General features: G+C 37.6%; 2 long non-coding RNA genes across 3 annotated transcripts; both read left to right on the top strand.

The window, feature by feature from the left end:
* The first annotated feature begins 270 nt into the window (after positions 1-270).
* On the top strand, positions 271-4,445 carry LOC110879892. The gene is made up of 4 exons (XR_002559068.2): positions 271-679; positions 3,197-3,312; positions 3,380-4,174; positions 4,265-4,445. It is a non-coding gene; the product is annotated as an uncharacterized LOC110879892 (long non-coding RNA).
* Positions 4,446-19,435: 14,990 nt separating this feature from the next.
* LOC110940255 lies at positions 19,436-22,634 on the top strand. Of its 2 annotated transcripts, none has more exons than XR_002592940.2 (3): positions 19,436-19,737; positions 21,160-21,560; positions 22,019-22,634. It is a non-coding gene; the product is annotated as an uncharacterized LOC110940255 (long non-coding RNA). The 2 variants fall into 2 exon arrangements; XR_002592939.2 differs by having other exon boundaries at positions 19,436-20,428.
* The last annotated feature ends 238 nt before the right edge of the window (positions 22,635-22,872 follow it).

The following is a 22,872-nucleotide window of genomic DNA, read 5'->3' as shown; positions in this document are numbered from 1 at the left end:
AATTTTGGTGTTAGTACCCAAAGGTGTTACAAAATTGAAACCATAGAACCTAAATATGTTAAAAAATAAAGTTAGTACTCAAAGGCGAAATTATGTATAAACCACAGGACCCATTTGTGTAATTAACTCATTATTATAATTATAATTATAATTATAATTATAATTGTAGCCCCACCCTTTTTTTTAATACTAATAGAATATCTTTCACTATCTATATATCTATATCTATTAAAAGAAAAACTGAATGAACAGTGTTTTTAACTTCATCATTTACGTGTATTAATCTTGGCTGTCCCCATACTTGACACCTCATCCACATCAACTACACCAACTTGAATACAGAGAGACAGGCTGATGTCTAGAGATTAGAGTCTGAGAAAGACAGAGCGAGCCGTGAGGGAGTGGTGGAGGCGCGTAGCCATGGAGGAGCAAGGCGGCGCCAACTGATTCCGGTGCGTCAACAACCCCAACCAACAAAACAACGACTGAGAGAGAGTTGTGAGGGAGTGGCGGCTGAACACCGCCCCCGGTGGCGGAGCGATGGAGGAGCACGACAGCGCCACCTGATTCCAGGGTGTCAACGACCCCAACCACGGAACAACGGTTGAGGGTTTCAGAGAGAGAAAGAGGCTGTGTACACGGTGGCCATGTCGACGGTTAGCATTCCGACCAGATTTCGGTAAGATCCGAACCCATCTGCATGTTTCGTTCTTTGTTAGATCGGTTCAAAATGGGTCTTGAAAGCATCATATATGTTGATTTGGTGTACCCAACTGTTCCGGTGAAGGTAAATAGCAAGTAGATTTTGCTATCAGCACAACTATTATCCTTTGCTACGTTTAAACTATTATCCAGTATTATACCTTTGTTTCATCGTAGGTTCTCTCAACCCCATTTTGTAGATCAAAGAAACAAGGGTAATTTCTTTTAGATGTTATTATGTGTTTTTAAATGTGATTTTTCTATCATTCACAGTTGATTTCAGAATTCAGGGTATAATGGTGTTTAATTTTGTGAGGTTTGCTCATCTGGGTGTTAATTTTTTTTATCATAATTCATACTCTTCTTTGGAATTTCTTGATATTTTGATTAGTTGATGTGATAGTCCAATGCCATTGATTTATTCCTAATCTTTGTATTTTGTTTATGTTCTTGGTTGTTATCTGATTACCCTTATTAAAGATTCTATAACTAGGGATAGGGCTGCAAACGAACCGAACGAACACGAACACGACCTTGTTCGTGTTCGTTTGTTAAGTATTTCATGTGTTCACGAACAGTTTACGAACACTTACCGAACGAGATTTTTTGTTCGTGTTCGTTTGTTAAGGAAATGAACTTGTTCGTGTTCGTTTGTGTTCGTTTGTTAATTTAGGTACCGAACACAAACGAACGTTCATGAACGCACACGGACGCAGACGAACACAAACAAACGTTAATGAGCATAAACAAACACAAACGAACATATATGAGTGGGAACGGTGTTGAACGATGGTGATTGACAGAGGAAGGACGAAGGGAGCGGGGGAGAGAGCGGCGCTTGGTCGATGGCGGAGAAAATGGGACCCAGAATCTGGAACGACGCTGATAATGCTTAGGGTTTTTGTACTTTCAAACTTTCAATTGTATATATGGTGGACCTTAGGTGATAATGAAATATCTAACAAATAACCAATAAAATATAAGTTGGGCCATACAATATAATATAATATAAGTTAGGTAATAAAATAATATATATATATATATATATATATGTATAGGACAAAGATCCGTTAGGAACCACCCTTTATTGCGAGAACCGCGAGAACCAGTGTGAACACAAACAGTAATACCTAAAAAAATCTAAAAAACACCCAAAAAATATTTTTTTTATTTTTTTACTATTTTTTATATAAAAATCGCTACTTTTAGTATCCAAAAAAAAAATTTTTAACAATTTTTTTTTTAAAAAAAAAACATTTTTGGCTACTAAAAGTAGCGATTTGAACATAAAAAATAGTAAAAAAATAAAAAAAAATTTAGATTTTTTTTTATTTTTTTTTGATTTTTTTAGATATTTTAGGTTTTTTGGGGGTTTAGTTTTTAGCATTTTAGCTTGGGGGGGGGGGGGTGGGGGGTTTAGGTTTTTGTGGGGGGGGGGGGGGTTAGTTTTTTTTTAGGTTTTTTGAGGGTTTTAGTTTTTAGCATTTAGCTTGGGGGGGGGGGGGTTAGGTTTTTTTTGGGAGGGGGGGTTAGGTTTTTTTTTTTTTTTTTGGGGGGGGGGGGTGGGGGGGTTTAGGTTTTTGGGGGGTGGGGGTTAGGTTTTTTTTAGGGTTTTTTTAGCTATTTTAGGTTGTGTTCACATTGGTTCTCGCGGTTCTCGCAATAAGGTGGTTCTCGCATGAACCTTACCCTATATGTATATATATATATATATATATATATATATATATTCTGGTACACAAACGAACGTAAACGAACACGTTACCGAACGTTCGCGAACACAAATGAACGAACACGGCATTTGTTCATGTCCGTTCATTTAACTAAACGAACGAAATTTTTTGTTCATGTTCGTTCATTTATTAAACGAACGAACACAAACGAACTTCCTGCCGAACGGTTCATGAACTGTTCGCTGAAAGTTCAGTTCGTTTGCAGCCCTAACTAGGGATGTGTTTTCATGAAAGTAACTTACAACAGTTTTTAAGTAGATGTGTTGTTGTGAGTAGTGAAAAATTCAACATTTTGTTACTTAACATTACTTTGACTTCATTTGGAATCTATAAGGTTTCTTTTATTGGTTTTATTAACTAAATATGCGTCCTTGCAAAGTGATTGAAATCTTTATTTGATATATTTCTCTTTATGATTTTTGTGGGGGAAGGACACACGAAGGGTGTATGGATGTGCGTTTTAAAGTGTTTGTAGCTCCTTGGAATCAAGATTTTACTCCTGGCAAAGTTAGTTATAGTTAGTTGGTTTTATATTTAAGTTTGATCATTTTGATTGTAAATAATCACAGTGGCTGATTATAAAGAGTATCAAAAGACACCAAAAAATGATTTTTGCAACTACAAATTGCTATAATTAGTTCAACTGCACATTCAAACACCTCGAACATAAGATTTAATAAGAATTGTTTATGTTCAAGTTACATGTTTTTCTCTTTTTTTCTTTTCGTCTTATGTTTTTTAGAATTTGATTTTTGTCTTAGATCTAAAGAGCAGTACCAGCAAGGAGAACCAGGTGAAGATCCGGTGAGCAGATTGAAGCCTGTACGAGAGCTCTTCAAGTGAATCGGCAACACTCCAGGCCTACTCTACATATAAGGTAAGCCACGAACTACTTCCGGCCACGTATGTGAACTCCGGTTAAGTAATCAGGTTTGAATGTGTAGAAACAGTGAAGCGGAGTAGGGCACAGTTGGAATAGGGCTGGTTATGTCAAATTGGTGGCTACTTGTGAAATTCCGGTTACACCCGTTTGGAACGCCAGTGTCCACAGGTCAGAGGTAAAGCATGGTGATTGGCTTGGTGAAGATTTGAAGTTCTTGAGGTCTGTCTCGGTAATGGTTGATGAGAGTCAAGAATAGGTCAAATCGGTCAACATAGAAACTCAGGTCAGAACCCAGTCAAACGATGGAAGTTCCAGTGGCCACTTCTATATTTTGATATTTGGCTTTTTAACATAGGTTTGGGTTGCAGTTGCCTTTAAAACCTTTTGTATCTTCAAATGCTTATAAACAATCACTTAGAGTTTTTGAAATGTGAATTGTCATGTTTCCTACAGTATTTTGCTGCTTAATATGTTTATAATCATGGTTTTAAAAGACCTATGTATATGGAATATATTAGTTTATTGTTGTAATCAGAGTTTTAGAAAATTAAGTAAAAACTTGAAACCTTTTTTTACCATTCCCTGCTGATTACTAATCCTACATCTTCATACTTGCGTGTACTTTTTATTATTAGACAAAAAAATGCTTGATTCATGTTTAATAATGCTTCCCTGCCTTTAGTAACGATGCATAGGTTTTTTTACTCATGATCTTGAATCTCTTATCATATTTGTAATTAATGGTTCTTCTTGTGAAACTTAGCATTACAGGTCACTTGATATGACATTTTTGCTTTATAATAGATTATATGCTCTACCCTTTGTACATATTCAGCTTCATATTAAGCACTATCAGGTAAATTTATTTTCTTCTCAACAGATACTTGTGTTGGTTCTTGTAATTTGCTGACTTATATGTATATATACATATTTATAAATTCTGTAGGTATAATGATATTGCTTTGTTTGGTCTTACGGTCACTGAAAAAGATGGGCCAACTAATGTAGCTCCTCCATCTACCCAAAAGGAACCTTCTACTTACCTTGGGCTGTAGTATTATATGTAAATCGCGCAACGCTCGACTGGGGAATGACCCTAGTTTGACTAAAGCAAAAACGTATAATACAAACTTTTGATGAACATTAGTTTAATTTCTTTTTTTTTTAATATTGTTTTCCTGTATTTTCATTATTTAATTGTTTTAATACATTAATTGATTTTGAACATATTTTTTCTCATATAATTTTAACATACGATCAAAGTATCTGTTATCAAACATCAAACCATAAAAATGAATATGAACTGGTACCAAGGTTGTTTGTTTAATTCGGTACTGTATGATAGCGATATGGTGTCAGTTTATCGAAAGCAAAAACAATAAAAGTAAATACCGGTACTGATATAAAGTTTAACATATGATCAAAGTATCCGTTATCAAACACGAAACCATAAAAATGAATCCGAACCGGTACCAAGGCTGTTTGTTTAGTCGACATAGTAGCGATATGGTGTTAGTTTATCGAAAGCAAAAACAATAAAAATAAATACCGGTACCGATAAAGATGTTGTTCAATCGGTTTTGATTCGGTTCGGTACTATAGCGGTACAATATTCTAACTATTTTTATAATTATAATTATAGCTCCACCATTTTTTTATTACTAATCGAAAATCCTTCATTATTTGACTAAAGCAAAAACGATAAAGATAGTGTTAGTTTATCAAAAGCAAAAACAATAAAAATAAATATTCGGTTTGGTACTATAGCGAAAACAATAAAATAAATACCTATAATTTAATTATAATTATAATTATAAATATATGTATATATATATATTAATTGAAACCTTTATAACATTAAATACACTATTCATTAGATTGTTATATATATATATATATATATATATATATATATATATATATATATATATATATAGGGTAAGGATAGTGTAAAAAGTGCTCAAAGTGTAAGAAGTGTATTATAACACTATATATAATACTATATAACACCATATAAACACCGTATAACAATATGTAACACCATATAATACCATATAACACTATGTAACACTATATATCATTGTATAACAAATATAACACTATACATCTATCATAGACATGCTATCAGACAACCTATAGCGTTATATAATGATATATAGTGTTACATAGTGTTATATGGTATTATATGGTGTTACATATTGTTATACGGTGTTTATATGGTGCTATATAGTATTATATATAGTGTTATAATACACTTCTCATATTTCTCACACTTTTTACAGGATCCTCTACCTATATATATTAATAGAAACCTTTGAAGAATAGCAAATAGGTGAATAAATTTTTAATAATTCTTTTTAACTCATCCTTATTGTTTTCATATTTGGATTGTCTCAGATCCAAAGGCAATCCAGTCTTTTCTTTATTTCTCAGATGCATTCATGTTCCATTTAGTTATTTTTAGCTTTTTCATAATATATATTTATGGTTCAACTTGAGATGAGTATAACATGAACCAATTTTTCTTTTAATTTCTAATCAAATGTAGTCTCCATTATCTATTTTTAATATTATATTTATGGTTCAGTTTAAGATGAGTATAACAGTGTTTAGCGAATCGTTATAATAAGTTTTAATTATACCACTCATACTATTTATAATATATGTTTTAACGCGTTTGATTTTCGTTTAATCTAATTGTCCTCTAAAAATTACGTTCATTTACTTAGAAAAATGGAATATGCGCATGCGTTTAGTCTTTTTCTCAATGTTCCGATATTAAATTTGCTGACAACGGATTTGCATTTAGAGTGTTTTATGAGTATCATAGGTGATTTGAATTTAGAGTGTGTTTTGGGTATCGTAGGCAATACAAGTGTTGTTACCATGTCGGTACCATGACGAACTGAAGCGATTCAGACTTGACGACATAAGTGTTGGCATTCGATTTTATTGTTTTAAACCGACGTAAAACATGTGTCTATATACGTTTGGGTATACCATGACTTAATATTTGGTTTTCTCTTTCGGTTGCTATAGTGATTGTAGGTATCACATCAAACCGAACAAATACTGAAAGAATTCCCGCCGCATAGCGCGGGGGAAATCACTAGTATAAATAAAAAAAACCCTGGTTATTCTCCGTGACAACTCACCCCACCTCAATTTTATGCACAAGCTCTTAATTCAAAATATATAAATAAAAAAGCCCTGCTTATTCCCCCTGACAACTCACCCCACCCCAATTTATATTTTTAGGGTGTTAATAAAGTCACATCATAAAATCTTATTTTCACACCCTTTATACAAGTTGTAAACAGTTATAAGCTCCGTATAAAATAATCTGAAATGACAAATATTGGGTCGTATAATGCTATATGACTGGTATAGATGAAGAAAAATTTTGGTTATGTAACATTATTCGGGTCATATAACATTATACAGGCCGTATATATTATATGAGGTTTGAGTCGTAAAACACTATATGGATTGTATAACATTGTATACGAGATACGGCTCGTATACATGGAGACAAAAAAGATACTCTTTAACAATTTTTATTGTGGAAGATTCTCCTATCCGGTCCGATTAACTCTATACAATCGGATATGAAGATAAGATTTTGTATGAGAATAGTGTGAGCCTATTTTCACGGCCTCCATCACCTTTTCTCCTCTAAAAAGTTTGTTACAAAATTTATCCTCACCACAATCCATACGCTGCTAAACATTTGCACCAACTTAAATATTGCAATGGTGACTAGATTTGTTAAATTTTCATTTTGGATAACTATATATTAGTATTTTGCCTGATTAGAAAGCAAAGTTGATAACTTTTAAAAAGTATAAATGATTATTATATTTAGTTTGGCTACTTTTACTAGTGAATTAGAGTAGGGGTGAACCCAACCAAACCGTATCCTTAATAAAAAAAACTTAATTGAATTGTGAATTCGTTTTCTGTTTGCTTTGTCGGTGGACTCACAGTTCTTGCTTATTCGGACAACCAAATCAAATTCAATCTAATAAACCGAATAATAACCGGATAACCCAAAATGAATGAATCAGTTTAATCGATTGAACTTTGTTCTATTACTCTATTAGACACATTTTGAATTTAGCCTGGGGGCGGATCCAGCCCACATTTGTAAGTTCCCAGGAACCCAGTACGTTTGTAAAAAAACAGAAAAAATAGTGAGAACTTTGTATAATTTAGAAAAAAAAAATTGGTGAAAATTAAAGAGAATTTACCAAAAGAAACCCATTAGAATAAAATCCTATATCCGCCACTGATTTAGCCGTTCGGTTTTTTCTAGGGCTAAAACAATTCAAAATCGTGTAAACAAATATCCGAACCGATAAACACCCGTAGATTAAAGTATCTTATTATCTTCTTGAATCAGCAATATTAAACTTATTTTATGCCAGGTGTTTTTCTAGTAGAGTTAGGATTTTGGGAAAATTCCATAGTTTAATGATGATGGGTAACACTTCTTCCAACAAGCAGTAGTCTTTTTAGATCCATTCGTGACTGGAAGAAGACAGTGGAGGAGGTATTCTTGCTGAGGATGTGAAAGATATGGAAAACCCGGAACGAGATGGAATTTAATAAACGTTTCACTCCTATCAATCGAACGGTGGATCTTATAAAGGAGCTTGTTTTTCTTTGGTTAATGTAAGGTGTAGGTCTAATTTGTTAGCTTGGATTGGGATAGATGGTATGCGTTTAACAAGCGAGACACGTTTAACTTGCGAGACATTGTGATGTAATTTTTTTCGAGTTTTTTAGCTTCTTGTTGGCCTGGCTATATTTCTATATAGTAGTTCCGCCGTACAAAAAAAAATCCATGACACTAATATGCTAACAACACGGTAAATTTACAAAATACAATTTTGAGTGTTGTGCTTTACCTTTTATGGTTGATACAATGTCAAACAAAAGGCTTGTAGCCCAACGGTGGTATCGAGGTAAAGGAGTAAGCTTAGATTAGATAAATTGGTGTGTTAGTTGACCGTTGTAAAACGTTGTAAAACAAAAAATGCCGTATGATAAGGTAACACCTTTTAACCAATTCAAACACACCCCGGCGATTGTCAATGGTCGGACCAAAACATGTCCAAACATCGCCAAACATGCCAGGTGATGGGGTAACACGTTCGCCAACCAGTTTGAATATACTTGGAGGACGACAACTCTGGAATTCGGGACCATAACGAATTTACAAAAGCTAATTCAAATAAGTATACAACTGAAAGGCTTTGTATTAACAAAGAAAGAGTATAAGAGAATGTTTACAAGTGCTTGGGGATAAGCCAATCCATCCCACACAAAGAAGCGGGATGGATTGGCTTGTCCCCAGGGACTTGGTGATGCCACACGGGGGTCGAAAACTAACCCCGTGACATTTGGTACCAGAGCGAGGATGGTTCATCGGGATGGTGAACAAGAAAAGCAAGAAATGAGCAACGAGCAAGAAAAACGTCTATAGCAAAGAGGAGACACACAATCACAACGAGACTCAACAAGAAGTTGAGTTGGGTAAAGGCGTGTCTATGGATTTGGCCGGATCCTTAGACAAAATGTTGACTAATGTCGAAACATCGGTCACACAACTCGGAATTCTTGTCAATCGTTCCTTGGAAAAGCTAGACGCTTTGGGAACATTGTGAGATGCGTTAGGGGGACTTAATGAAGATTTCAAAACCATTATCAATGTCATACGCCCCGAGATGCAAGTCATCATTAAGAAAGAAATCGCAAGGCTGCAGAGAATGGTAGACGACAAATTCAACACTACGATAAAAACTTTGCTAAATTAGGAACAAAAGTGAAAGAAAACAACAAGGCACAACCAGAAGCATAGTACATGATGCGTGTGTAATGTAATATATTTTAAATGTATATTTAAGCCCCTTTTTACACTTTTAGCCAAGTTTTAAATTTATAAAACACGATATTTACGAACACTAAACACACATATGGGCAAGTGCACCCATCGTGGACGTAGTATAGTGTTGGTAAGATACCGAGGTCGTCCAAGGACACAAGAGCTTTTAATACAGGTTTATCCTCAACGTCTAATCAAATCAAAAAGTGAGAAAAATGTTTTAAACTAAGAAAAATAAAAACTAACTAAATGCTGAAAAATAAAATAAAATAAAAACAGATAGACAAGATGAATCACTTGGATCCGACACGTGTGTTAGTATAACCTTTGATTATTTTCGCACTTTTGCACTTGTTTAAGAGATTATCTTAGTTATTGTGTAGGCCCCTCTTTTGAAGGCGACGTTACCCTCAACCCAGTAGTTTGAGTCAGCAAGGATACAATCCTAAAGGGTCGGATTATTGAAAGATAATGAATTAAGTTATTAATGCAAATTGTGGTAGGCCCCGCTTTCGGCGGTGACGTTACCCTCGGCTAAGTAGTCTGAGTCAGCAGGGATACAGTCCTAAATAGCCGGGTTATAGTATTAATAGTAGTTAACTTATGAGGGGGTCAAAGAGTTTGGATCCCCGCCATCCAATACCTATGGGCATTGAAGGAGATCCTACTAAATTTGACCCAGGTCCCAAGCAGGACCTCTAAACGCTGAACAAGGGCAAGACCCTTACCAAACCGTTCCCTTAACCCCCGACCAGGTAGCCAACATACCTCCATATAGACCGTGGAGATATGAATGGTGAAAATCTTTTATTTTATATAGACAGTAAAATAATGCCAAGACACCACGGACAAACGATAAGGAAAGATCACCTTCAACATAAGTAACTAGTTATTAAAGTCATTAATACAAAACCAAATAAAAAGTGCAAAAGATTAAAAATAAAAAGTATTATACTAAACACTTGTCTTCACCAAGTGATGTAAGAGACTTAGGCAAACATGGCCTTGATTGTCAAGAACTCTTACGATCAATCTTGGATCCCGAGACAACTCACACACTCTATGATGGACAATGGATGATGGTGGTGGATGATGGTGTTATGGTGGTGGTGGGTGGTGGATGAAGTGTGAGAGAGGTGGTGTGCCAAGGGATAAGATGGAATGAAACCAAGCACCCCTATTTATAGGCTGAACAGAAGGCTGGGCACGGCCCCGTGTCCGCTGGACACGCCCCCGTGCCCGTCTGACATTCTCTCTCTTCATTAATTGTAATTCGCAATTACAATTAATGCGCCTGCTGTACTTTCACCACGCCCCCGTGCCCGCTGGACACGGCCCCGTGGTGGGCAATGGAAGCTTCTACTGGTTTGTCTTTTCTGCTGCTTCTTGGGCACGGCCCCTTGTTCGCTGGACACGGGGCGTGTTCAGTCTTCTGTTTTCTCTTCTTTGCCTTGGGAGGTGCCGTTGAGGGTCCGGGCAGTCTACTTGTATTCCTTTTCTTGTATTTATGCTAGAATTAGTTGTCTTTTTGCTTCTTTTGTGATTTTGAGCTCATTTCATCCTAAAAATACAAAAGGAAGACAAAAACACTCTTTTTCCAACATTAGTACTTTAAAAAGGGTTAGTTTTATGCCTTAATTGATGTGATTTATATGTTGCATTTTTCACACATCAAATACCCCCACACTTGAACTTTTGCTTGTCCTCAAGCAAAACTCTTTAAATGTGGCTTACACTCCCAAATGGAATAGGTAGAAGAGAAAGTTTTTAGCTTGTCCTAGAGTGTTGGGAATCCAAGGTCTTTGTAAGTTTTATTTTTATTTATTTACAATCCTATTCGTTATGATTTATTTTGAACGTTTCATAAGATAAATTACTTATTTGGGCATAGCATGCCTTAATAAAATTCCATTTATATACAAGTTCACATACCTCGCGGGGGATCACTCAACACTCGGCCGAAGGTGTAATTTTTAGTGAATCACTCGAGAGCGGCATGGAACTTACGCCTTCCATAGGCTTGCCAAGCAATCAATCCTCCTCCTTTTTAACTTTTTACCTTTGTAAATATCAAGAGGACTTTTGGGGTGAAGGGTTAGGCTTGGGTTAAAGGTGGTTGGTTGGGTTAGTTAGAAAAAAGGGCGAAAATCGTAAAAAGCGTCGGTTTTCGTGACATACCTTGTTTTTAGTGACTTTTTATTTTGAAGTATTTCTCCAAACAAGCTTTTATATAGCTTTTGTTTGTTTTTGACTTCATCATTGTTTTTTTTTTTCACATAAAAAGGCGAGTTTACAAAAAACCGAGCTTGTTACTAAAATAAAGGGTGAAAAATAAAAAGGGTTTTTGGTGGGTAAAAAGGGTTTTGGGGTAATGAAATGAAAGGTTTAGGCTCAAAGGGGCTATCTAGGGGGATTTTGGGTAGGTGGTAAAAAAAAATGAAAAATAATGGTTTAGAAAGAAAAATATGGTTAGTCCTAATGCCTCCATCACTTACTTACTTGGGTTTAAGTTGGTAAGGACCGGGAATGTATTGTCGTGGCAAGTTCTAGAGTTGTAAGAACCAAGCGGCTATTCACACAAGAAACGAAAAATGAGCATTTAGTCTAAATATGTATATCTTTATGCTCAATAAAGGCTCAAAACTCACTTTTGTGGAAATGGGTTTTTAATGTGATCAAGTATATATAATCGAATTTTTAACTAGACTTGTTATGCCGTTTCGTAATTTTCTTATGTTGGTTCTTTGTTATCACGACGCTATCGGTTGTAAATTTGTAAAAATATAACCTTTTTAGAACTTGTTATTCCCAACTTAAACTAAGACAAGTAAATGATAAAAAAAATGAAAAAGTTTTTGAAAAAATTTGGGGTGTTTAGCGGTTCCAATAGAGTTTTGTGTAAGGCTTGTATTTAGGATTTGCAAAATTCAAGGTTTTAGCATTCCCCCCACACTTAAATTACACATTGTCCTCAATGTCTCCAAAAATAAGGTTTTTGGTTGATTAGAATGTGTAAAAGTAGGTTAAAAAGCAAAGATTTATGTTACTGGCAGTCTGGACACGGCCCCGTGTCCATTGGACACGGCCCCGTGGCGAACTACCAGTAATGAAAACTTACAGAATATGAACACGGGGGCGTGTTGGGTGGACACGGCCTCGTGTCTGGCAAATAATTGCAGGTCAGTAACCAAACAGCAGGTCTGGGAGATGAACACGGGGGCGTGTCGGCTGGACACGTCCCCGTGTGGACAGTCTGTGCGCCTAAAAAAAACAGGTTTTGTCTCCCGGTTTCTCCATTTTGGGGCTGCAAGTGCTAATGTTTAGCACTTTAACCCTTGCATTGCACCTGTTTAATCACTCAATACCAAACCAAACAAACATAAACCATCCTAAATTACCAACGTTAATTGTCTCCACGCATAAATTAAAAATAAAACAAAGATGAAAAAAAAACAGTTAAAAAAAGTAAATTGTTCAACAAGCGGCACGCAGGCCGTAAATTGTTCGATAGAGAAGGGTACTTAAACCTGTGGGCTCATCACCAACCTGCCCCTTGTTCCTTCAATCCTCCTACTCCATGTCTTCATCGCTACCATCACCTTCACCCCCATGCCTCGCCATGTACTCCCGGATGCTACCGATATCATCTTGTATATCGTTAATGTTGCGCTCGATAGCTCCAACCCGGTGGTATGTGTTGTTGGCGAGATTGTAGGTGTTCCTGGTGCACATGAGGTTTTCCTGCAAAAGATCATGTAAACTTTGAAAGTTAGGAAAACCGCCTCCTTGAGAGGAGGATTGACCCGGATCGCCCTGGGGTTGGTACTGATAATGGGGAGGTGGTGCATGAAGAACTAGAGCCTCCTGCGGGTTCCATGCATAGCCTTGTGTCCTTTGAAAACTCACTGTCCCGTCTTCCGCCTCATAAAGTAAGTTCATGGCTCGGCAAATGTGGTAGTCAACTCGTCCCGACCATGGACTCCTTTCAAAGGACCTTGGGATATTCGTGAAATGCTTGAAAAGACGGTACACCCATCCCCCGAAGAAGATAGGTGTAGGAGCGTGAGCAAGGCGATTTAGTTGCATGTTTCGTAACAAGAGATAAGGAACATCGAGAGGCTTCTGGTTGTGGATGCAGTGAAGGACAACCAAATCTTTCAACCCTACAACGCCACTACTGTCGTGACGCTGGTTCAGCGAGTAGGTGAGGAGCCTGTGAATGTAGCGGTAAAGCGGGTCCCTCAGTTTGGTACTCTTGGTGCTGCTAGGGTTGTAGATTCCTTCACCGATCTGAGCCCATGCGGCTTGACGTTCAGTTGCATCCAAGTCTCGTAATCCCCCAGTATTCTCTTCATTCCCCGATTCCTCTTCACTATATAGCCCTATGATAGATCCAAACTGTGCCATGGAGGTTGTGAACGTGGTCCCTCCACATCGGAATGTGACCGCCTCATGGTCAAACGGTTCACACCTTGAGTTGAAAATGAAAGTACTGTAAAACTCCATTGTGCATTGATGCACCGACCGAAGCCGGGTGTTCAATGCAACTGCCAGTGGACCTCTCACGATGTTGTTGAATCGGTCAAGTTGATTCACCATGGTTAACAAGTCGGTACATGCCCGCCTAGGGTACTCCTCCGGTCTTGTTTGTAGTATCTCGTACCGTGCCCTAGCGTCAAGTTCGCTTGCGTTGAACCTCGTGAATTTTGACATCTGAAAGAATACATCAAAGGTTAGTATGAAACAAGGATATTTTAAGTGAAACTGCAAACAGTGGGCTGGACACGGCCCCGTGTTCAGCGGACACGGCCCCGTGTCCAGGCGTCTGTAGCCCAAAAATTTCATTTTTCGTCCCGGTTTCGAAAACCTGAAAATTTTTAGCCCAATAGTAGCGGTTTCCCCCGAAAATGAAACCCTAATTGTCGTTTTTCCCAAAACAAACCGTTTACCCTTTCAATTTCGTGTTTTTCGGTTAAAGAACAAGGGTTTGGGGTTTTAGTTGGAAATCGAACGAATCTATCAACAATACATGTTTATTTACTTCCTACTATACTAATCTAAACTACTACTAACAGATTTCATCAAAAATTTTGAGTTCGATCCGGATGAACATGAAGAACCCTAGATTTTTCCCCAATTTTCGATGTTTTAACTACATGCAAGTAACTAATCTAACTACTAGAGATGATAGAATCATACCTTGACGTTTTTAAACTCGGTAGTGACGTCGGAAAACTGCAGAAAATCGCCTGGAACCAGAGCGTTTTCGGCTATACAGGGCGTGTGGAATGGTGTAACTGATAGGAAAAGAGGGTTTTATCCCGACAGTTGCCTCGACACGGCCCCGTGTCCAGCGGACACGGCCCCGTGCCGAGCAAAGTTTTTTTGAATTTTTTTTTTTTTTTACGATGTGCTCGTGTGCATGCCCCTTATTTCCAAAAATGGCTAGAAGACTTACCGGTTTTTAAACGTACACTTACCTGTAACATGTCGGGTATGAGTTTATTTGTTAACCGTTTGAAGTGAGATCTCCTCTTCCTCATCCTCAATGGATCCTCGGTAGAGTTTTAGCCGCTGGCCATTGACTTTAAATGGTATTCCATTTCGAGTTTTAATTTCTACTGCACCGTGTGGAAAAACATGGGTGACGGAAAAAGGTCCTGACCACCTAGATTTTAGCTTACCAGGAAATAATCGAAGTCGTGAATTAAACAATAGAACTTGATCTCCTACCCGAAATTCATCAGATTTAATATATTTATCGTGTAAATTTTTCATTCTTTCTTTATAAATTTCGGAGTTAGAATATGCATAATTCCTTAGCTCGTCTAATTCATTTATTTGACAAAATCGATTTTTACCGGCATTTTCTAAATCTAAGTTCACGTTTTTTATTGCCCAGTAGGCTTTGTGAGCTATTTCTACTGGCAAGTGACAACTTTTTCCATAGACAAGTTTATATGGGGTTGTGCCTATAGTTGTTTTATAAGCAGTTCGAAAAGCCCATAAAGCGTCGTCTAATTTGTCGGCCCATTCTTTTTTATTTATTCCTACGGTTTTTTCAAGTATTCGTTTTAAACCTCGATTAGTCACTTCGGCTTGCCCATTTGTTTGAGGGTGATATGCTGTTGAGACTCGGTGATAGACCCCATATCTTGTTAATATTTTTTCGAGTTGATGATTGCAAAAATGGGTACCTCTATCACTTATTAAAGCCTTTGGTGTCCCGAAGCGAGAAAACAGTTTTTTCAAAAATTTTACCACTACTCTTCCATCATTTGTTGGAAGAGCCTCGGCCTCCGCCCATTTAGACAAGTAATCGACTGCCACAAGTATATATTTGTTTCCCTTTGAAGGTGGGAAAGGTCCCATGAAATCGAGTCCCCACACATCAAAGATTTCACAGACGAGAATGCCATTTTGAGGCATTTCGTTTTTGGAAGAAATATTACCTGATCTCTGGCAGGCATCACATGTCTTTACAAGGTTTTGTGCATCCTTGTAAATGGTTGGCCAGTAAAATCCTGAATCAAATACCTTTCGTGCGGTACTTGCGGCACCATGATGTCCTTCGTATGGACCTTTATGACAATGACGGAGAATTCTTCGTGCTTCATTACCATGGACACACCTTCGGATGAGCTGGTCGGCACACATTTTGAAAAGATAGGGGTCTTCCCAAAAGTAATGCTTTACATCAGCAAAGAATTTCTTTCTTTGATGATGTGGCCATCCTTTGGTGACTATACCGCTAGCTAGGAAATTAGCGTAGTCGGCATACCATGGCTCTTGTCTACTTTCCATCATTTCCAAGGATTCCGTGGGAAATTTCTCGTTGATTTGCTCGTCTCTGGTTGTCTCCAAAGCTGGGTCTTCTAAGCGTGAGAGATGATCTGCAGCAGTGTTTTCTGCTCCTCTTTTGTTCTTGATTTCGATGTCGAATTCTTGGAGGAGTAGAATCCATCTGATCAAACGGGGTTTTGCGTCTTGTTTCTTGAAGAGGTACCTGATGGCTGCATGGTCTGTATAGACTACTGTTTTAGAAAGAACAAGATAAGAACGAAATTTATCAAAAGCAAATACCACTGCTAGTAATTCTTTTTCTGTAGTTGTATAATTTTCTTGTGCATCATTAAGAGTTTTACTAGCATAATAAATTGGGTGGAAATGCTTTTCTTTTCTTTGTCCTAAGACTGCTCCAACAGCAAAGTCACTTGCATCACACATGATTTCGAAAGGAAATTTCCAATCTGGCGCTATCATGATAGGTGCATTGACTAGCATTTCCTTAAGGGTTAGAAATGCTTGATTGCACCTATCATGATAGCGCCAGATTGGAAATTTCCTTTCGAAATCATGATTGCCAGTTCCAATGATTGAGCACGGGGGCGTGTTCAGCGGGCACGACCCCGTGTTGAGCTCTGCAGAAGCTGAAAATCTAAGAAAAATCCTAAAAATCAAAGAAAATAATAAAAATATGATTAGGCCGTTGATTCCTAACTTTCTTAAAATCCTTGTGTCCCCGGCAACGGCGCCAAAAACTTGATGCGTGTGTAGTGTAATATATTTTAAATGTATATTTAAGCCCCTTTTTACACTTTTAGCCAAGTTTTAAATTTATAAAACACGATATTTACGAACACTAAACACACATATGGGCAAGTGCACCCATCGTGGACGTAGTATAGTGTTGGTAAGATACCGAGGTCGTCCAAGGACACAAGAGCTTTTAATACAGGTTTATCCTCAACGTCTAATCAAATCAAAAAGTGAGAAAAATGTTTTAAACTAAGAAAAATAAAAACTAACTAAATGCTGAAAAATAAAATAAAATAAAAACAGATAGACAAGATGAATCACTTGGATCCGACACGTGTGTTAGTATAACCTTTGATTATTTTCGCACTTTTGCACTTGTTTAAGAGATTATCTTAGTTATTGTAGTAGGCCCCTCTTTTGAAGGCGACGTTACCCTCAACCCAGTAGTTTGAGTCAGCAAGGATACAATCCTAAAGGGTCGGATTATTGAAAGATAATGAATTAAGTTATTAATGCAAATTGTGGTAGGCCCCGCTTTCGGCGATGACGTTACCCTCGGCTAAGTAGTCTGAGTCAGCAGGGATACAGTCCTAAATAGCCGGGTTATAGTATTAATAGTAGTTAACTTATGAGGGGGTCAAAGAGTTTGGATCCCCGCCATCCAATACCTATGGGCATTGAAGGAGATCCTACTAAATTTGACCCAGGTCCCAAGCAGGACCTCTAAACGCTGAACAAGGGCAAGACCCTTACCAAACCGTTCCCTTAACCCCCGACCAGGTAGCCAACATACCTCCATATAGACCGTGGAGATATGAATGGTGAAAATCTTTTATTTTATATAGACAGTAAAATAATGCCAAGACACCACGGACAAACGATAAGGAAAGATCACCTTCAACATAAGTAACTAGTTATTAAAGTCATTAATACAAAACCAAATAAAAAGTGCAAAAGATTAAAAATAAAAAGTGTTATACTAAACACTTGTCTTCACCAAGTGATGTAAGAGACTTAGGCAAACATGGCCTTGATTGTCAAGAACTCTTACGATCAATCTTGGATCCCGAGACGACTCACACACTCTATGTTGGACAATGGATGATGGTGGTGGATGATGGTGTTATGGTGGTGGTGGGTGGTGGATGAAGTGTGAGAGAGGTGGTGTGCCAAGGGATAAGATGGAATGAAACCAAGCACCCCTATTTATAGGCTGAACAGAAGGCTGGGCACGGCCCCGTGTCCGCTGGACACGCCCCCGTGCCCGTCTGACATTCTCTCTCTTCATTAATTGTAATTCGCAATTACAATTAATGCGCCTGCTGTACTTTCACCACGCCCCCATGCCCGCTGGACACGGCCCCGTGGTGGGCAATGGAAGCTTCTACTGGTTTGTCTTTTCTGCTGCTTCTTGGGCACGGCCCCGTGTTCGCTGGACACGGGGCGTGTTCAGTCTTCTGTTTTCTCTTCTTTGCCTTGGGAGGTGCCGTTGAGGGTCCGGGCAGTCTACTTGTATTCCTTTTCTTGTATTTATGCTAGAATTAGTTGTCTTTTTGCTTCTTTTGTGATTTTGAGCTCATTTCATCCTAAAAATACAAAAGGAAGACAAAAACACTCTTTTTCCAACATTAGTACTTTAAAAAGGGTTAGTTTTATGCCTTAATTGATGTGATTTATATGTTGCATTTTACACACATCAGTACACAAGAAACTCCCAAAACAAGCAACAAGCATAACATCAGAAAGCTCCCAGACAAAGGAAAGAAGGGACCAAGAACCACAAACCCGGAAACGAAGTCGGAAAAAGGACTTCAACTCGTCAACATGGTGGTAAACGGGAGACCAGTTAAGGCACTAGTTGACACAGAAGCTAGCTATAACTTCGTCTCAATAGATGAAGCTATAAGACTCGGAGTTTGAGTAACAAAACAAGACACAATGATGAAGTCCACAAATGGACCCATCTAACCAATACAAGAGATGGCATATGGCATCAAAGCCCCAATCGACAAATGCAAAGGTAAGATTGACCTTTCCGTGGTGCCAATGAAAGACCACAACTTTGTGCTTGGCCAAGACTTCTTCCTAAAGAAATCGGCCTTTCTCATGTCGTTCACAAACAAGTTTTGTATCATGAATGTACATCAAGTATTCACCGTAAAAACAGAGACGGACACTGGACATCAAGATATAACAATAAAATCAATGCGACTGGAGGTTGGTTCAAGGCAAGGTCAACCACACAGTCATCACAATGAGGCATAACCCGAAAGCACGACAAGGACGTCGTGGATTTAGGTGGGGGAGGATGTCACGTCCTGCAAAAATTCAGCACCAATTTTCAGCATTCTAGAACGTTCCAGGGCAATTCAGACGCGTGAAGAGCTGCCCGAAAGACTCCTGAATAACCTATATTATTCCAGTAACTTGGGAGCATAAAAATGGCCAAGATCAGACCTAAAAAGGCCTAGAATTGCTGGAAAAGGCCGGTCAAAATAGCCCCAAAATTTAGCATGGAAGACTCTAAGAATTCAGCCAAGAATTATGATATTTATGAAGAACTATCTAGATATTTTTGGGAGATTTTTGTAAAGGAATGATCTAGATATGGAACCATCTAGATCAGCTCCTAAGTAGTATAAATAAGAGTGTAAGGCATCATTTGCACTCACCCACATAACCTACTCATAACCCAACAACTTAAGAAGTTTGCATACTTGTACTCACAACTCACTCCTGTAAACCATCCTGTAATCAATAAAAAGTTGTTCCTTTGTATACAATACTTGCAATCATCACTTGAATCACACAAAACACTATCTGTTGGGGCACAAAGCTTAACTTAAGCAAGTCTAAGTCGCAACACGTGAGTCAAAAGTTACTCCGTGAGACTATGGTCGCATTACAGCCCTGCTATCAAGTATCCAAAGCTAGTCTGCCGGATTTTGGTAGCAAACAAATGAGAACAATGAGAATGAATGTTAACTATAAAAGTAAGTGAATCTAACATAGCATTCAAATTATGTGTCAACAATATCATAAATGACTTTTGTCACACTGAAATTATTTAAATATAATGTAACTTATTGTAACTATCAGATTGTGTAAGTTTAAATGGCACATAGTTTGCACATTTCATACGTGCTAAGACCATGTGTAGTGGTACACATGAAAAATGCCCCCACCCATGGGCGTTGTGCGACACATGTCAGTCCAGTCAGCAAAGCGGCATTATAGGGAGTTTTTCATAAATGAGAGTAGTGGGATAATGCCCAATCAATGATTACCCAATTATTAATTTAAAAAAAATAAAACTAATAAAATTTCATTAAATAAAAAAAATTATATTGTTAAAAAATAAAAACCTAAAAAAGACCTTTGTTCATGAAAGACTAAATACGGGCTAATGGGCCTTGGGCCCATCCCATCTAAGAACCCTAGCTATTTAACCCACTTTTCCCCTTCTCCTTTATTTTGAAACCCTAGCCCCCATCTTTCTTCTCTCTGCAGACATATCAAACACACAAAAAAAAACTTATCAATCATCTCAACTCTCTGCTCTCTCTAAATAAGATCCGGTTTACCGGAGTTGGAGACCCGGCCGACTTCCGACGCCGTTTTCCAGCAGCACACTCACCCGCAAGACACCTCCATGCACCATTCTTCACCCACACTCATCTGAAGGTTGGTGTGTGTGTCTCTATATATATATATATATATATAAGTTGAATAAAAGAAAAAAATAAAATAGCCTTTAGATTCTGATCGTTGCAACAGTATTGGCCAAAACATTATTGGCCAAAACATTTGAACACCGACGTGGAAAAAGGACGCGTTGTGCTTTTTTTTTTTTGAAAAAACCGCCCAGGGGGCAGGTGTCCAGCGTTTTGGGGCGTTTTTTTGGGAAAACACCCAAAACCCCCCACTACGAGTGGTCTAAATATGATATATTTTCACCAAATATAGATATTTTTTTCGAATATCATATCATTTTTAATTTTTGGTTTGAAAATTTGAAGTACAGACACAAAGCCAGCGAAATGAAACATCTCTTTATCGTTCCAAAATTGATCATGGGTTCCAGGAAATTACTAGTAACAGGTGTTTTGAGGTAAACCAAGTTCGTTCAATAGTCCTTGAAGCCAAATAACTTCTTTCACTCTCTTAGTAGTTGAAATTACTACGCATTAATACTTGACAAGACTGTTACAGCTTGTCAAGATGAATGTTGATTGTGAAACGATAATGATACAATGTGTACAAGGAAATATACTTCCTTTTAAAGTTAACGAGTAGCATGATCTTTCTCAAAAGATAAGCCGATATGATTAGATCCCTTAAATTAAAGAAAAATCCATTTAACGGCTACCCAATTAGACACTAAACTTACCGAGAAGTAATTATGTCTCCTCCAGGTGATGACGTGGTATTTACTTAGATCCAACATAAGCCAGCTACAACAATTACTAAACATAAGACTTGAAAATGAATATGTCAACCAATTTTCACATTGGCATAGTAATTGTCAATGTCAAGATTTGACCAGAAGAAACAATATGTCACTGGTCTAGTAAGTTGTCGTCGGCTTATAGATGTTGTCGTCGTGAATAAATTATTGAAGGAGCCGGACTAGCAGAATGAACGGTTAATGTGTATGAAATGCGAACGTCTATTTGATGATATTGAAAGCGCAATGGAACATGTTCTTGAACATGAAGAAATCCCGGCTAATGAAGAACTCTTTGACTATGTGCCCCCGCCTTATGGATGTTGTCGTCGTGATCACCGCAATAAATCCTTTTTCGAGCACTTAATAGTAAGCAGCTTGTATGTTTTAGAGTTAAACGCCATTTTAGTCCCTATGGTTTGAGTCATTTTGCTAGTTTAGTCCAAAGGTTTCATTTTTCACCTGTGGGTCCGAAAAGGTTTCACCGCTGCCATTTTAGTCCACTAGGTTAACTTCATCCATTTTTTCTGTTAACGTGGTGGCCAATTCGGTCATTTTATGTAACCAAATTGCCCTTCTAGTTAACAGAATTACATATAAAATGACCGAATTGGCCTTCTCGTTAACAGAAAAAATGGATGAAGTTAACCCAGTGGACTAAAATAGCAACGGTGAAACCTTTTTGGACCCACATGTGAAAAATGAAACCTTTGGACTAAACTGGTAAAATATACCAAACCACAGGGACTAAAATGGCATTTAACTCCATGTTTTAACACTTGTAATCTCTTTTTCTATATAATGTAATCTGTATATGGCATTTGTAGGCTCCTGGTGAATGTGTACCTGGTTATGCTGACTATATCGATTCTCGAAGTGTGCAAACATTCAGTATCTCGAGACTTATTAAATTCAAGGAGTTTCAGCAACATGTGACTTAGAGATTTGGCATCAGATGCCAATCTTTCTGGCAACTTATAAGGAGCGACACCCCTTGGAACCAAACATATCGTTCCAGGCATCCTTTAAAAGCTGAAAGAAACCACATGGTGTTTTTCCACTATTCGATCAAAGAGCAATCTGAAACAGGAACCAAATTTTTCTGTTAATTTTTACATCTACATTAAAACTCATCTTTTGAATTTGCACATTCACATCATTTGGGATGCTTATACCGCTGCTTTCCATGATAACGCACTACGCCTTTTCTTAGATTTCGAATTGGGACTCCTCTCACAAAAACACCGGCGGAGGTACTCAGCACCGAAGATTACCAATTTAAAACTCCTTCGCTAATGAAAAACAAGAGAGGGCAGGATCCGAACCAGTATTGCGATTACCATAAAGATAACGGCCACACCACAAATTACCTCGCACCTCGCTAAAGAATCCTGGACACGAAGAGCATCATTGGTTGTTTTCTCCTTTAGATTTAAAAAAAAACAAAGTTAATAAGCAACTTCCACACATTTTATTTGCTTATAATATGTGAAAAAATACCTTATAAAGTTGAACCATCCTTTCTTCATCTTTGATTCCCTAAATGAAAATGAAGAACGCGTGTCTTTTTATCAAATGATGTATTATGTATTCATTTCTTATACAATATGCTTTAAGAGCTTGTAAATGTTGAAAAAGTGGCAAATGACCATTTCTACCATTTGGATATGCATTAGATATA

This window comes from Helianthus annuus, chromosome 1 (genome assembly GCF_002127325.2).
Source record: "Helianthus annuus cultivar XRQ/B chromosome 1, HanXRQr2.0-SUNRISE, whole genome shotgun sequence".
Taxonomy (NCBI): Eukaryota; Viridiplantae; Streptophyta; class Magnoliopsida; order Asterales; family Asteraceae; genus Helianthus; species Helianthus annuus.
Note: the sequence above shows the minus strand (reverse complement) of the source record. Positions and strands in the feature narration are given on the sequence as shown.